Genomic DNA, 12,338 nt, shown 5'->3' with positions numbered 1-12,338 from the left:
ACAAAATGTCTCTGTTTTCAGCAATAATTTTGAACTCTTCCATCAGAATCACTTCCCTAAGGCCTTCTTGTGCAACCTTCATCCATCTGTACCACCTATCAAACACCATTTCATTCTGTCTAGCAAATATATATCTGGCTCTGTTTCCTTTTTAAATTTCTGAATTTCTGTCTGTAGGCCTCTAGTACCAACTCATAGGCATTGAGACCAACAATCTCTGCTTTGTCATAGCCCTGTGATTGCTCTTATGAAAGGGAGGAGCACACCTCCAAAGCTTTCCCTATGAAACATTTTGTAGGAGCATTGTCCAAGATGGTTTAGGCCAATTCATGGCATTTTTCTCAAATAACACAAAATACATTTCTACTAAATTTAGGTACCAAGCAAATATTCTTTGCCAAATCAAAATCAGGGGAAGTTTGCTTTCGGTCATCCTCACCTTTCACCTTCAATTCACATCCACAGACTTTGAGCTTTTCCCTTTTCAATTCAAATTCTAATTTAAGTTTTTGTACCTCTCTTTCTAATTCATATTTCATCCTCTCTCTTTCAAACTCAGTTTTGGCTAGTTCTACTTGAACGTTCACAGAAACATCCATTCCTTACTCAAGCTTCAATTGCCTTCTTGGATTTCCTGCTTTCTTAATTCCTGTTCCTGGGCTTACACTGACACCCACACGCTCTGCTACAACAATCAAAATTCTCTTTTGTTAACCGTTTCAAGGCACTAAGAGATAATTCCTCTCCACAAACGTCTGAGCATCAAAGGTACTCATGAATATTAATGGTAAAAGGGTGGTAAAAGGAGGAGTGGGGCCGATTAGAGACCATAAAGCAGATTTGTGCATGGAGGCAGGGGGTATGGCGGAGGTTTTAAATGAATACTTTACCAAGGAAGAAGATGCTGCACAGGACATGGTGAAAGAGGAGGTAATTCAGACACTTGAAGGGTTTAAAATTGATAAGGAGAAGATATTAGTTAGGCTGTGAGTATTTAAAGTTGATCAGGCACCAGGATTGGAGAAGATGCATCCAAGGATACTGCGGGAAGTGAGAGTGGGAATTGCGAAGGCACTGGCCAGAATTTACCGGTCTTCCTTAGATTCAGGCGTGTTGCCAGAGGACTGGAGAATTGCAAATGTTACACCCTTGTTCATAAAAGGATGTAAAGTTAAGTCCAGCAAGTACAGGCCAGTCAGTTTAACTTCAGTGGTGGGAAGCTTCTAGAAATGATAATTTGGGATAAAATTAATATTCACTTGGGCAAATATGGGTTAACTGGGGAAGACCAGCATGGATTTGTTAAGGGAAAAGCGGTGTCTAACTAACTTGCTGGAGATTTTTGATGAGGTAACAGAGAAGGTTGATGTGGTGTACATGGACTTCCGAAAAGCATTTGATACAGTGCCACACAACAGACCTGTGAGCAAGTTTACAGCTCATGGAATAAAAGGGACAGTAGCAACATGGATACAAAATTGGCAGAGTGACAGGAAACAGAGTACTGATTATTGGATGTTTTTCAGACTGGAGGAAGGTTTGTAGTGGAGTTCCTGAAGGGTCAGTGTTGGGACCCTTGTTGTTCCTGTTACATATTAATGACTTAGACTTTGGTGTGCAGGGTACACTTTCAAAATTTGCAGATGACATGAAATTTGGAAACATTGTGAACCGTGAGGAGGATAGCATAGATCTTCAAAAGAACATAAAAGGAATGGGCAGAGAATTAGCAGATGAAATTTAATGCAGTGAAATGATTCATTTTGGTAGGAAGAACACAGAGAGCCAATATAAAATAAAGGGTGAAATTCTAAGGTGGGTGCAGGAGCAGAAGAATCTAGGTGTATATGTGCATAAATCATTGAAGGTGGCAGGACAGATTGAGAGAGTGGTCAATAGAGCATATCGCATCCTAGGCGTCATTAATAGGGGCAAAGCGTACAAAAGCAAGGAGGTTATGTTAAACTTGTATCGAACACTGGTTTGGCCTCAACTGGAGTATTATGTCCAGTTCTAGATGCCACACTTTAGGAAAGATGTGATGGCATTAGGGAGAGTGCAGAAAAAATTCATAAGAACGATTCCAGTGATGAGGAGCTTCGGTTACGTGGATAAATTGGAGAAGCTGGGACTATTTTCCTTACAGAAGAGAAGGTTGAGAGGAGATTTGTTAGAGGTGTTCAAAATCAGAAGGAGTCTGGACAGAGTGGATAGGGAAAAACTGTTCCCATTGGTGGAAGGATTGAGAACAAGAGGGCACAGATTGAAAGTAATTGACAAAGGAAGAAATAGTGATGTAAGGAAAACTTTTTCAGTGAGAGAGAGGTTAGGATCTGGAATGCACTACCTGAGACTGTGGTTGAGGCAGATTCAATTGAGGCATTCAAGAGAGAATTGGATTGTTTTCTGAAAAGGAAGAATGTGCAGGGCGATGGGGAGAAGGCGGGGAGTGACACTAGGTAAATTGCTCATTTGGAGAGCCAGTGCAGACAGAATGGGACAAATGGCCTCCTTCTGTGCTGTAACAATTCTGTGATTCTATGTTGATTTCCCACTGAATACAACAGAAGTAAATCTGAAATCATGTTTGCTTAAACTCTGGAAAATTCCAGAGAACCAATTTCACAGCCCAATTTGGGTCAATCCCAGACAAGCCCCCAATTTTGTTATGATCCCAGTGCCGATCCACAAAGCAGAAGAATCAAATTTACCAAATGACCCCAATAAAAAAAAAACAAATGGACAAGATTTAATTATTGTAATTTTTACTGTAACAATCAGACAGAAATCAACATAAATTAAACATGAAATAACAGACAAATCAACACAATTATATATTTTCCAAATTGGACATTAACTATCAGATAGATCTTATGGATTTACTGGGCACTCAGCAGATATGGCACCAATTACAGTCATAAAGTCCTTCAAGGCTCTGAAGTTCCTCAGATAGATCGCCAGATCCTGGCTTCCAAGATGTAGCCACCGAGTCTCATCCAACAGCATTTCCCCTTCAATCCCGAACTCCATGGGCATAGTCTTCACCCAAAATGGCATGCTACCCCAGAACCTCCTCACTTACGCTTATGACAGTCTTAGAGTCATAGAGTCATTGAGTTTTACAGCACAGAAACAGACCCTTCAGCCCAACGTGCCTGCGCCGACCATCAAGCATCCGTCCTAACTAATCCCATTTCCCCCACTTGGCCCATAGCCTGGTATGTTATGGCCTTTCAAGTGCTCATCTAAATATTTCTTGAATGTCGTGAGTGTTCCTGCCTCTACCACCCCTTCAGGCAGTGTGTTCCAGATTCCAACCACCTTCTGGGTGAACAAATTCCTCCTCAACTCCCCTCTAAACCTCCTTCCCCTTACCTTAAATCTATGCCCCCTGGTGATTGACCCCTCCGCTAAGGGAAAAAGTTTCTTCCTATCTATCCTATCAATGCCCCTCATAATTTTGTATACCTCAATCGGGTCCCCCCTCAGCCTTCTTCGCTCCAAGGAAAACAACCCCAGCCTATATAGTCTGTCTTCATAACTGAAATGCTCCAGCCCAGGCAACATCCTGGTGAATCTCCTCTGCACCCTCTCCATTACAATCACATCCTTCCTATAGTGTGACGACCAGAACTGTACACAATACTCCAGATGTGGCCTAAGCAACGTTTTATACAGCTCCATCATAACCTCCTTGCTCTTATATTCTATGCGTCAGCTAATAAAGGCAAGTATCCCAAATGCCTTCTACCTTATACCTTATCTACCTGTGCTGCTGCCTTCAGTGATGTATGGACAAGCACCCCCAAGGTCCCTCTGACACTCTGTACTCCCTATGGTCCTACCATCCATTTTATATTCCATTGCCTTGTTAGACCTCCCAAAGTGCATCACCTCACACTTCTCAGGATTAAACTCCATTTGCCACTGCTCCGCCCATCTTACCAGCCCATCTATATCGTCCTGTAATCTAAGGCTTTCCACCTCACTATTTACGACACCACCAATTTTCGTGTCGTCTGCGAACTTACTGATCATACCTCCTATATTCACGTCTAAATCGTTAATGTATACTGCAAACGGTAAGGGTCCCAGCACTGATCCCTGTGGTACACCACTGGTCACAGGCTTCCACTCACAGAAGCAACCCTCTACCATCACCCTCTTCCTCCTTCCACTAAGCCAATTTTGAATCCAATTTGCCAAATTACCCTGGATCCCATGGGCCTTTAATTTCTTAACCAATCTCCTATGCGGGACCTTATCAAAAGCCTTACTGAAGCCCATGTATACTACATCAACTGCTTTATCCTCATCTCCACCTCTAGTCACCTCCTTGAAAAATTCAATCAAGTTAGTTAGACACCATCTTCCCCTGACAAAGCCATGCTGGCTATCCCTGATTATTCCCTGTCTCTCCAAGTCTTGATGGCATGACTCCACCAGTATTTGTTTAAGTAACTGAAAACAGCTGCAACAACTCATATTTGCCAATGGTCAGCTCCCAGATTCAGCTTCCACACTCTACAGCCTGCTTCAAATCTGCAATCTTGTGATCTGGGGATGATTCTGGTTGAGTGACTCTGTCTCTTATCTGGTTCCAACCACTTCTGTCTCCCCAGAACCCTCAAGCTTTTAGTTTCATTTAAAATTAGAGACTGTCTCAAAAAACAAGCTTCGAAACCAGTTAGTGCACCAAACAGAACATTCAGCAAGTCATCTGTTTAGCTTGCACACCTTCCTCCACTGGTTTCCCAAACTGTGGACACCAGATTTGTGCCAATCTCGAACCCATACTATGCGTTGGAGACTGCTGGGAGTGACGACACCTTGAAGGAGTGCAGTCAAGATCACAGCGGAGATGGATAAGGAACTGTACAGGAGGGAACAGCAAAGTATAGAAATGCAGTTGTTATAAGAGATCCCATAGTTTGGAGGACAAACAAGCATTTCTGTAACTATCATTGCGAATCTGCATGGTATATTGCCTCCCTGCTGCCAGGGTAAAGGACATCACTGACAGGGTGCTGAATACCCTAAGGGAGTGAGCCAGAAATTGTGGAACGCATCAGTACCAATGACATAAAGGGGGCAGGTATTAAAGTCCTACAGTCAGCCTTTTTAGAGCTAGGGAGGAAGTTAAAGAGTAGGACCTCGAAAGTAGTAATCTCTTGATTATTCCCAGTGCTATGTGCTAACGAGAGTAGAAATAGGAAGATGGGGGATCAATGCATGGTGTGAGGTATGGTGCAGAAATGGGGGGCTTCAGATTCTTGGGACATTGGGACCAGCTCTGGGGCAGGAGGCACCTAATTAAAAGGGACGGGTTGCTCCTCAACAGGACTGGGACCAATGTCCTTGTCGGGAGATTCACTAGTGTGGTTGAGGAGGGTTTAAACTAAATTGGCAGTGGGATGGCCACCAGCCTATGAAGTAGAAAAGAGGAATAAGGTGCGTAATGTGAGAGTGTTGGATAGGACTAGAGAAGGACATGATAGCATATTCAATAAGGGCAGACTAAGGATGACTACGAGGTATTAAAAGACAGGTTTAGCATGCATGTATGTCAACGCATAAAGTGTGGTGAATCAGGCTGGTGAGCTACAAGCATAAATAGCCATGTGAGAATACGATGTAGTGGCAATAACAAAAATGTGGCTTAAAAATGATGAGGATTAGGTGCTTAATATTCAAGGATACAAAATAGTCAGCAAAGTTAGGGAAGGGCAAAGGCAGTGCTGATTAGGGAAGACATTGTAGTGCTGGAAAGGGAGGATGTCCTTAAGGGCCAAGCAGAAAATCCATTTGGTTAGAATTGAGAAGCAAGAAAGGGTATGATCACACTACTGGGGGTATTCTATCAGCCTCCAAATAGGGAGAGAGAGATAGAGGAGCAAATCTTCAGGGAAATCACAGAGATGTGCAAGAACAATAGAGTGGCGATATTGGGGGACTTTAATTACCCAAATATCGATTAGGATAATGTTAGAATAAAAGATAAGGAGGAAAAGGAATTTCTGAAATGTGTTCAGGAGAACTTCTTTGACCAGTATGTTCTCAGTCCAAATAGGAATGAAGCATTACTGGATCTGATTCTGGGAATGAGGTGGGCCAAGTGGACCAAGTGTCTGTCGGAGAATATTTGCATAAGAGTGATCATCATATCATAAGATTTAGACTCGTAATGGAACAGCAAGGAACAATCTAAAGTTGAAGTTCTAAATTGGAAGAGGGCTAATTTCAATGGGATGAGAGGGGATCTAGTTAGGGTAAAAAGGAACCAAAGACTGACAGGAAAAACTGTAATGGAATAATGGGTAATCTTTAAGAAGGAAATGCTTCAGGTACAGGCAAGATACATTCCAACAAGGGTGAAAAGGGAACCAAAGCTAGGGCTCCTTGAATGACAAGGGAGATAGAGAATATGGTAAAACAAAAAAAGCGGGTGTATGATGCATGTTAGGTAAATTCTTCAAGCAAGAACCAGGCAAAAGTAGAGGGGCAGTGAAGAGGAAAATCAGATGGAGAAAGAGAGAATATGAGAATAGAATGGCAAGTAACATAAATGGGAACCCAAAAATATTCCACCGGCATGTAAATAATAAGCCTATTAAAGAGGGTGATACATGCTTAGAGGTGCAGGGCAAGGCTAGAATACTTAATCAGTACTTTATATCAGTGCCTACTAAGGAAGAGGATGCTGACAAAATATTTGTAGAAGGGGAGCTGGTAGTGGCAATGGACGGGGTGAAAATTGAACAGCAGAATGTACTGGAAAGGCTGGCTAAATCACCTGGTCTGGATGGCTTGCGTCCCAGGTTGCTAAAGGAAGTGGGGGTGGAGCGAGTAGAAGGCCTTGTTATAATCTTCCTATCTTCCCTAGATATGGGGGAGGTGCCTGCGGGTTGATGAGTGGTGAATGTGACACTCTTATTCAAGAAAGGATGTAAGGATATTCTGAGTAACTACAGGCTAGTTAGTTTAACATCAGTGGTGGGTAAGATTTTAGAGACAATAATCAACCAACAATTAACAAGCACTTGGAGAGGTTTGAGTTAATTAAGCATAGCCAGCATGGATTTGTAAAAGGCAGATTGTGCTTGACTAATCTAGTTAATTTTTTTGAAGAACTAGCAAAAAAGGTTGACGAAGGGAATGAGGGGGCTGTTGTTGATATGGATTTTAAGAAAGCATTTGACAAAGTACCATTGAGGCTCATGGAATAGGAGGATCAATGTTAGCTTGGGTAAAAAATAGGCTTAAGGACAAAAACAGAAAGTCATGGTAAATGGTAGTTTTTCAAAAGGAGGATGGTAGACAGTGGTATTCCTCAAGGGTCAGTGATACATATAAATGACTTGGAAATTGAAATACTGGGCAAAATGTCATATTTTACCGATGATACCAAACTTGGAAGTGTGGCAAACAGAGAGAATGATACCAATCAACTGCAGCAGGACATAGATAGACTCACAGAATACATTGACGTGACAGATGGAATTTAATACAGGGAAGTGTGAGGTGATGTATTTTGGGAGAAGGGATAGGGACAGGCAATATATAGTTAATGGCACAGTTCTAAAGATTGTGCAGGGACAGAGGGACCTGGGATGCATGTGCATAGATCTTTGAAGGTGGCAGGATATATTCAGAGAGTAGCTCGTGAGGCATATGGGATCTTGAGCTTCAAAAATAGAGGTATTGAGTACAAAAGCAGGGAGGTTATGCTTTTGTTTATATGAATGTTTATAAAGCTCTGGTTAGGCCACAACTAGAGTATTGCACTTAGTTCTGGTTACCACATTTTGGGAAGGATATGAGGACCCTTGAGAGGGTGCAGAGGAGATATACTAGAATGGTTCGAGGGATGAGGGATTTTAGCTACAAGGTTAGGTTGGAGAAGCTGGGGTTGTTCTTATTATTTTTCGCCGGGTTGCTGCATATTTTTATGTATATCGGATTTATCTTTGAACAATGCAGATATCACAATCGTATTAAATCACCAACTGGTTTATTTACAGCACTTTAAGGTATCTTACCTCTTGCAAGATTTCAGTATAATGTCTACTTCAGAACAGTCTGTGTTTTTCTGTAGAACATTCTAGTCTGTCTCTTTTCAGTTTCCATTTCAACTCTTCAGCTCCATCCATAGGCATAAGCAATCAAGCATAGTGAATACAGATCAGTGGACAGACTAATACAATCAAACCCAGATCAATAAAACACTACAGTTCTCCTTGGAACAAAGGAGTTTGAGGGGAGATTTGATAGAGGTGTGCAAGATTATGACAGGTTTAGATAAGGTAGACAAGGAAAAAATGTTCCCATTAGCTGATGGGACAAGGTCCAAGAGACACTGATTTAAGGTTTTGGGAAGGAGAGGCAGAGGGAATGTGAGGAAGAACGTTTTTAATCAGCGAGTGGGAAGAACCTGGAACTCACTGCCTATGTGGGTGTTGCAAGTGAAGATGATGAATGATTTCAAAAGGAAATTGGATGTGCACTTGAGGGAAATAAACTTGCAGGGATACAGGGATAAAGCAGGGAAATGGGACTGATTGGATTGCTCTCGAGACCCGGCATGCACTCAATGGGTTGAATGGCCTCCTTTTGTGTCATAATGACTCTATGTAGATTATTAATTGAGGACAGGCTACTAAGTGGCATCAGACAGCTCACAAAAGAGATCTGGCGATATGACTGTTAAAATGGAGCAAGTAAGCGCTCTTAGGGGAGATGGAGGTACGTAAAGTGAGATCCCAAATTAGTGACTCTTTATCTAGAATGTAGCATGGAGGGTTAGTTTAAGAGCTCATAATTTTAGAGGGTTAAGAGTGTGTCTGAGGAAGAAGAGGGAAAGTGGCCAGTGCCTTGTCTTGCCTGTCGTGGCCAGCTCATTGCATTTCTTGCAGCATTGGTTTTCTGTTGCAGGCACTAAGACAGTTCACACTCAGTGCCATCTCCCTCCACATGACAGAGAGGCATTCTTATGTGGCTTCCTCCCACAGAGCCCTAGCAGGCCCTTTCCTTTTCTCAATCTTCTCGAGGTTGGCATTGAGGTCAGTCTCACTGAAATTGTGAGTACATCTTTCATTCCTTTTTGCAATGCCCTTGTGCATTCTTTATTTATTACAGAATAGGTGGAAATCTAGTTCATCTGATTTATACCCCAAATTCAAGACCGTTATATTGCTTTTGCACCAAAGCTGTAAGAGTTTTGGGACCAGTATATTTTTTGCCACAACATTTAATCAGCTTCTGCAAAATATGATAAATTCCAGCAGAATTTTATAAAATATAATTGGGAATGATTTGTTTGGAAAAGCCATAAAACTCTGATAGCATCAGATTTAAAGTCAATAATCTCAGCTGAGCCCCAAATCTGAATATGGGTTTGAATTTCAGATAAAACTGAAATTCTGCTGTTTCTTTCAAGAAATCAGAATTGAAGCTGGAAGGATCATAGCTGACCATGATGTGAGGGATGTCACGGGTGAATCAGGGAGTTGTGTGGCTGCTATACCCTGATAGGACAAAGCTATCGGACACAAAATTGTTATTTCTGCATCTTGCATTCATACCTAATATTGTTTATCATACAGTATTGTCTGAAACTATAAGTTCAATTAATATTGGTCCAAAAAACAACATATTTGATAAATATGGAAACATAGAACACTGTTGGTAACACTGCTCCTTATCACAATTAATATCAGCATTAACAAACAAAGTAAGACTGAGTCTGGGAGCTCCCTCGTCACACACACTTTAATATTCCCTCCCGACAATACAGAATTAGTGAATTAGTACGATAGCTCTGGAAGGCGATATGCAGATGAGTATTAGCATAGTTGATTTCTTGACCCCTTATATTGCTGCTAAAGGTGCTGCAACAAAAGTAAAAAATAAAGAAATACATTGTCCCAGTAAAATGATTTAAAATCTGTATTTTCAAGCTTATGTGGCTAAACATTGGTTTGCACCCATTTTCAGGTGCAGGTATTGTGATTCACAATCTGCCCGTGTCCGTTGAGGCAGAGAGCAAGTAAACTTTGTGCTTCCTCCTCATTTCCATGATTCCTGCATGTAACCCGTTGCTGACTAACCATAAGCACATGTTGCAGCCTACAGCTCTTGAAAGAGTCTGTCTCACTTAAAGGGGAGCGACACTGAATCAAAGGAGATTGCTGCTGACTGCCAGTGCTGTAATTGGAGACGAAGCAAATGGAACATCAGGGCAGGAAGAAGGATCTGTGGTTCATTGATTCGACGCTGGAGGCCTTAGTGATTGGAGGTTGACAGGAGGAGAGACACCATGTTTTTGCAGGTGGTTAGAATTCCCTCAGGAATGTCCTCTGACGGGAGTGGGAACATGTGGCCAGGGAGGTCAATGCAAACCATCTGATTCCAAGGCCCTGGTATCAGTGTATGAGGAGGTTTAATGACTCAACACAGGTGATCATGGTCAGTGAGTGCATCTTCACATGACATAGGAACACAGGAACAGGAGTCAGCCATCCAGCCCCACGAGCCTGTTCCACCATTCAATTAGATCATGTTCGATATTTAACCCAACTGCACAGTCCTGCATTTTCCCCACATTTGAATAACAACAATCCAATCAATCTCAGATTTAAAATTGGTAATTGATCTATCAGCAATTGTCATTTGCAGAACTGAATTCCCAAACTTCTACCATCCTTCGTGTGTAGAAGTGTTTCCTAATTTCATTCCTGAAAGGTCTGGCTCTCATTTTCAGACCATACTCCCTAGTCCAAAACTCCTCAACTACCAGAAATAGTTTATCCCTATCTACCCTCTTTGTTTCCCTTAACATCTTGGACACTTCAATCAATTTGCCCCTTAACCTTCTAAGTTCCAGGCAATACAACCCTAGTTTGTGTAATCTCTCCTCATAATTTGTGTAATATTTTCTTGTAATTTAATCTTTGGAGTCCAGGATTCTGGTAAATCTACGCTGCCCTCTCTCTGAGGCCAATATATCCTTCCTAAGGTGTGGTGTCCAGAACTGCTCGCAGAACTCCAGGTGTGGTCTAACATCTCATACCTACAGCACCACCAACTTCTCATGCTGTTCAATGCACCACACCCCCATCACTCACCCAGCAGTATTCAGGACTCATGCCTAAAATGCATATTCTGCACATCACCCTCACGCACCTTCCACTGATGCCAGCCTCACACCCACCTCTCACCGCCTACACATTCCTCCAGCTATTCAACCATGACAGAGACATCATGCAAACATAGTGTAACAGCATTCTGCCCTCTCTCTTGCAGGACAAGGTGACATGCAATAGAAGGGAGCTCAAGGGAACTGGTGGGGGTCAGACATGCCTTCATCCCCTAAGCCCAAAGGAAGAGATGGTGTTCCAAATCATGGAACCGGCTATGAAAGAGCCCGTAGCATCCGGTGTCACTAGGACCATTCAGAATGGTGCTATGATTTCACTAGATACCCTTCCTTAACTCCCACCTCAGCATCGCCCTGCTAGCTGGCATGATGTGCAAGTTGAAGATGGTATGACAATTTACACCCCCACCCCCTGTCTATCACCCGAACCTTCACTTCTTCATTTATACTTTGAGATAGCAAGGACTGCTGCCTGCTGCAAGAAATGGCTGTCTAATGATCTGATAAAATTGTAAGAAATTAATTGATTATTTTAGAAATAGCCCTTTCTCCCTGAATAAGAAAAGATCTTCAGCAGCCTGCCAGAACTGACACAGACACAGAATAGCAGTCAGGATAGATTTACAGTTTCATCAGGGATCCTGTTATCTAACCAAGGACAGAATACAGAAGCTGCCCTTTGTGTAGGCATTGTTAGGCTTGATTAGGTGGAACCTTATACCCACTCAACTGAACAACTGTCTGGGTGAAATTAAACAGATGTTATTCCAAGACTTTTATTTTATTTGTTCATGGGATGTGGTCATCACTGGCCAGGCCAGCATTTATTGCCCATCCCTAATTGCCCTTGAGAAGGTGATGGTGAGCTGCCTTCTTGAACTACTGCAGTCCTTGGGGTGTAAGTACACCGACAGTGCTGTTAGGAAAGGAGTTCCAGGATTTTGACTCAACAACAGTGAAGGAACAGAGATCTATTTCCAAGTCAGGATGGTGTGTGGCTTGGAGGGGAACTTGCAGTTGGTGGTGTTCCCATGCATTTGCTGCCCTTGTCCTTCTAGGCGATGGAGGTCGTGGGTTCGGAAGGTGTTGTCTAAGGAGCCTTGGTGAGTTGCTGCAGTGCATCTTGTACATGGTACTCTGCTGTCACTGTGCGTCGGTGGTGGAGGGAGTGAATGTTGAAGGT

The sequence above is a fragment of the Heterodontus francisci genome, chromosome 24 (genome assembly GCF_036365525.1).
Source record: "Heterodontus francisci isolate sHetFra1 chromosome 24, sHetFra1.hap1, whole genome shotgun sequence".
Lineage (NCBI taxonomy): Eukaryota > Metazoa > Chordata > Chondrichthyes > Heterodontiformes > Heterodontidae > Heterodontus > Heterodontus francisci.
This window is presented reverse-complemented; position numbering follows the sequence as displayed.